This window comes from Saccostrea echinata, unplaced genomic scaffold, assembly GCF_033153115.1.
Source record: "Saccostrea echinata isolate AGI-Se365-2 ecotype Australia unplaced genomic scaffold, CSIRO_AGI_Sech_v1 ptg000033l, whole genome shotgun sequence".
NCBI lineage: Eukaryota > Metazoa > Mollusca > Bivalvia > Ostreida > Ostreidae > Saccostrea > Saccostrea echinata.
Window position 1 is genome coordinate 35,262,202 of NW_026889782.1, and position 6,000 is coordinate 35,268,201.

Genomic DNA, 6,000 nt, shown 5'->3' on the forward strand with positions numbered 1-6,000 from the left:
TTACGAATCAACGCGAAAAAACTCATTTCCAAAATTCATTTCCTGACTATAATAGCTTTTTGGTTTCTATATCTGACTTTTTCCTAATATTTCGTTCTCTTCCTGATCTACTTGATTACGGTAATAAATTATCGCGTAATTACGCGAGAAACACCAATCGCGAAATAAAATTACTCGCTTTTATTTTTATGGTGCTTTAATGTATGTAAAATCTCTAGATAAATCACCGATTCGCGAATTGCGGGTTTCAGTAAATGTTCAACCAAGCCTATATCTTTACTCCTCACTAAGATATTAACAGTGGTGAAGGAGAAACTTCAAGAGTACTGTGCAACAATATATTCGAGAAGTGGTGTAAATCAGATGTGGATACTTAAAAATTCCAAGGAACTTTTGGAGAATTTGAAATCACAAGATTTTACCAAAATCAACAGCTTAAAAACTTACGACTTTTCAACTTTATACACAACCATTCCCCACGATAAATTAAAGTCCAGGCTTTTTGATATCATTGACAGCTGCTTTTTCAATAAAAATGGAACTCGTAAATATACTTACCTTGTCATTGGTCATTTGCAAAATTATTTTGTTAAAAAACACTCTGATTGTACACACAAGTACTCTGAAGTTGACATTAAAAAGATGCTTGAGTTTCTGATTGACAATATCTATGTGGTTTTTGGAGACCAGGTCTTCCAACAATCTATTGGAATTCCTATGGGTACCAATTGCGCCCCGTTGTTAGCAAACCTTTTTTTGTATTCATATGAAGCAGAATTTGTCCAAAATCTTGTACGTGAAAAGAAGAAAACACTTGCTGTGGCGTTCAACTCGACATTCAGATATATCGACGACGTATTGTCAATTAACAATGGCTATTTTCATTCTTATGTCGATACGATATATCCTGGTGAACTTGAGATAAAAGATACCACGGAGTCTGACACATTTGTTTCATATTTGGATATTTTACTTGAAAAAGACGTTAATGGTAATCTAACGACCAAGGTTTATGATAAGCGTGATGACTTTAACTTTTCAATCGTCAACTTCCCTTACTTATGCAGCAATATACTTTCATCACCTGCATACGGGGTATATATCTCTCAGTTGATTCGATACGCAAGAGCATGCTCTACGTATGTACAATTTCTGAGACGAGGTAGATTATTGACAAATAAGTTGATGAAACAAGAATATCAGCTGTCTCGTTTAAAGTCATCATTTCGTAGGTTCTATGGTCGATACAATGACCTTGTCAGCAAATACTATTTATCATTGAGTCAAATGCTGACTGACGTTTTTTATACTAATTGTTAGGCCATTATTTACACACTGAATTGTCGACAGATTTTTCCGTTATTTCCCGATCATGACAAGGAGCACACGGCGGGTATGACCGGTCGGCAGGGGATGCTCACTCCTCCATGGCACCTGATCCCACCTCTGATGTTTGCTCTGCTCCTATTTTGTATTGTGTGATACTTTTGAGCTTGAATACTGTTCGTTATCTCCATATATTTTATTATTGTTCCCGCGATTTGACGCCGTTGGGCCATTTCGCGATATTAAGTACTCGCGTACAATAATGAGTTTACAGTATTGGGTGATCTTTTTTTTTTTTTTTTTTTTTTTTTTTTTTTTTTTTTTACATATTAAGAATTCTTCAATGTTAACCAGCTTGAAATCAAATAAAACGGTAAACAGGTATCTTATCCGAACACGAGAAAAAAATCAAGTCTGGACTTTATATGCAAAACCATGCAAACCAATAATCCTCTACAATAAACGATTACGTTTTTATCCTCAAAGCTAATTTTTTCTAGACTTAACATGTATCAAATGTTTATATAAAGAGGTAACTTGGAAGCATTTATTTCTTTGTCTTTCCGTTATCCAAAGGTTGATTGTGTATCGTATAACATTCTAATAAAGAAGTGTTATTTGTATTGGCGCCTTGGCAATCAAACCCTGGAGTATTCCTTGTTCCTTACAAATAACGCTTTAATATTAGATCGTTGATTTGTTTTATTTGTCAGATTTCTAGGTACATGTATAATTACTATTTATATTCTTTGTGGAATACTGCATAGGTTTTATAGCTTTTGACACAGCCACTAGTAATACATTGAACAATGCTTCAAATTTGTAGGATGTTAATTTCCTCCATCAACACAATTATTAAAGACTGTACAGCCGCATGTTTTCAAATTGAAGAAAAAACATATGTTAATAAAAAATATAGTTTTTTACATAATGGATTAAATAAAGTTTTTCAAAACAAAGTCTTTAAAATTGTGTCTTGGAAACAAAGGAAAGTCTGTTCAAGGTGATATACGCTTTTGGTTGAAATGACAAAGTTCTTTTATTCTTTATTAATTTGCAACCTCGAAACAAGCATTTTAAACTGAGAAAGCTAGAAGCTTCCTACAAATCATTGAAATTTACTGTAATTTTGAATCAGGTAAATACTCCTAAGTTTAAATGAGACCAGCTCTCCGAAATACATAATGTTAACCTTGATATCACACGGCATTTTAAAAGCACACTCATGAAGAAAGCACTTGGTAACCCTTACAAAAGCAATAAGTCATTTTAGTCGCCTTAAATAAAACGCAAAAATATCGACAAGCTGTGAAGATATTGACATTTAAGTCACCTTAAGTAACACGCAGTTTTGATAACCAGTGGGGTGACAATACAGTGACTGTAGAGATGTTGACAACACTGCTGTTTTAAGTAGTCCTAATGGAGATAAACCACGCCGCTTATCATGGTCAGTAAGGAGTTTATAAATCGAACGCTCTCGAGAATTTTTGTCATTTCAAAGTTGAAGACTAGTTTTTACGTAATACGCACATCATTGACATTATTCTGTAGCCTTTAATCTAGGTAAGCTCATATTACTAGAAAATGTTACTCTTCTGGCACTGTGCGTAGTTGATAATATGATTTTTTATGCTAAATGAATATTGAACACGAATATTATATAATGTATTCATCAATTATGGAAAATATTTCTCCTTTAAAATGTTATTGGTATAAAACAAACTTCGACCTTTAAAGCTAATCTCATCATTATTATATGCAAGACAGTTCTTTAAATTAATGATTTTGGTGTAATAAATGTATTGTAAAATCGTGACATTTAAAAGTTTAATAATGATATTAAGAAACACGAGTAATCAATAACCTGCATGACTGTAGCAAGTATGTTGATGGAATATGAGAAAACGATTGTGCTTTTGACTGCTTTCAAGCTCTTATGAAATAATAGCCAAAGTTGTTTTAACTTATTTAGAATTCAATTCTATTCTATTCAAGATTTCCTTTTATTTCGTGTAACTGAAATCAAGTGCTTGTTTCACTAATTGCTTTAAAAAATCTGAAGGGTGATCTGAAATAAATAAAAAAACATGAAAAATGGCTAATTTTTCTTATGTGATAAGATATGCATTTATATGAAAACCAGATGTAAATAATGCATTAATCATTGTATGAAGTTGTGTTTTATTATTTTTTAGTTAATATTGGTAAATTTACAAAACGTTTTTCTACGTTTACTCAAACATCGCGAATACAACAATTTTCATATAACGAAAAGCGATATCGGTATTTTTTCTGTAGAGTGAATTTGCATGTAATCTAAAATTCTAGTATGGAATATAAAAACTCGATACAATGAACTAGACACGGTTTCGAAAAAAGGTTAAATCAATAACTAATTTTACAAAACTATCACGGACTTTATGTCCATAAAATACCTTGGATAAAACATCATACAAATCCCTCTGAGTGAAAAAACGGAGGATGTGCGGAAATCAATTCTGTCCACTTTGAGTGGTAATACATAAATACATGCCTGAGCTATAATCGATTTGTATGTTCTACTAGCGCAGTAAGCTGCTTACATCCATTTGTTCTTGCTATAAATATGTAAACACTAAATATGTTTAGAATTAAATAACCTTGTATGAAGGACAATGAGCATTAGGGAATACTCCTGAATGATTTCCATTTCTCTCTGTTACTGATATCGTTATGCATAACTTTATAACTTTGTTACATTAGTCTGTATTTAGATTCAATAAGCTTCTTTAAACTATTAATGAAATTTGAAATAACGTGCAGTAAGCTCAAAAGTCCATTGAAACAATACAAACTGGAAGCAGAGCAAACAAGGACCTCTAAAAACATCAGAGTTGGGAGCAGGTGCCATGGAGGAATAAGCATCCCCTTTAGATCGGACACACCCGCCGAGTGCTCCGCGCCATGATAGGGTATACAGAGAAATCTGTAGACAATTCAGTGTGAAAATAATGGCCTAACGATTTGTATGAAAAACGTCAGTCAACATTTGATTGCTGACAAGGTCATTGTATAAACCATAGAATTTGCTAAATGTTGACTTTAAACGAGACAGTTGATATCCTTGTCAACTTATTTGTCAATATCTTGCCTAGTTTTAGAAATTGTTCGTTCGTAGACTATGCTCTTGCGTATCGAATCAACCGGGAGATATAATCTCCATATGCAGGTGTTAATGGTCTACTACTACATAAATAAGGGACATTGTAAATAGAAAAGTTATCACGTTATCACTGAGTGTTGTTGTTAAGTTACCATTAACGCCTTTTCCCAATATAGAATATCCAAATATGAAACAGATGTGTCATACTCAGAAATCAACTAAATGCATATACATTTTGTAAATGACTGAGTTATTCATTATGTGTAATCAAAGCTCATACAGTACGATAGGTAGGTATCGAACAGACAATGCATACAAAATCTTGTACTTGGGTCTAATGGTCATCTCTTCTGGTCATCTGTTCTTTGAAAATCAGTTCCTTTTTCGGAGAGGATCAATGAAGTTCGTGGACGATAATTAACATGCAACTTTTTTTCTGGACAGAATAACGCTAACTGTTCTCCATCAATACCAGATTACAGCCATTGTCAACAGCCTGCAATGAGGTTCCCTTCAGGAATATATGTTTTATTTGGTTTCTTATTATTATTTAATTGGTATATTCTAAATGGTATGATCTTCTGTGTGTATATTTGACAATGGATTTTTTTTCCGTTTGCCCAATCAGTACAAGCAGCAAACGGCGGGTGTGACGGGTTGGCAGGGGATGCTTACTCCTTCATGACATCTAATTCGACCTCTTTTTTCAGAAGTCCGTTTTGGCTCTCCTCATAATTTGCATTGTTTAGATGGACTTTAAAGAATGATCAATATTCGTAATCTTCGCATTTCTCGTGCATTGAAGCTTAAGTTCACTTTGATTTAGTTATTTTTTTACTCATTTGCAGTATCACAAATCTACCATCACTGGATTTTGATAGGAACAGCCAACAACAAATGTTATGTAGTATGTACGCAACGATTATATAACCATCATTATCTAGTTAATTATTTTATGACGTTTGGATGGAAAAGGTGAAGATGAAGAACAGTGATCGAACTCAAAAAAATCTACAAAGTGTGTTAATTTTGTACTAGGAAATTAGCTTGGTTGGAGAAACGAACATAATATTATTGTTTAAAATTCTAACATTCTATCCAGGACATGAATTCCATGAAAAGACGAATATTAAAACAAATGAAAATTCGTGATTTAACAGAAGCATATTCTTAATCATCAATACTTGATTTTTTACAGATTAAATGTAACCAAAAATCCAATCATCATATTCAATTACCATTCTTTTTTAATATTTCATTAATAATAATAATGATAATAGTAATAATAATAATGATAATAAAGTCTTCATTTAAGTAGGATATCATATTAAGAAACAATGCTAGTTTTCCATAAAACACTTCAATCTGAAAATAATTATACTAATTTTAATTTTACTCATCCATAATTTCAAGCATAGATAAAATTGCATTGCTTTTGAAAATTTTCAAACAGTGTAGCATTAAAATAATTAAATCAAAGTATCGATAGGATCAATACAACTAGTATGCTTATTTATTTATCAAGAAGC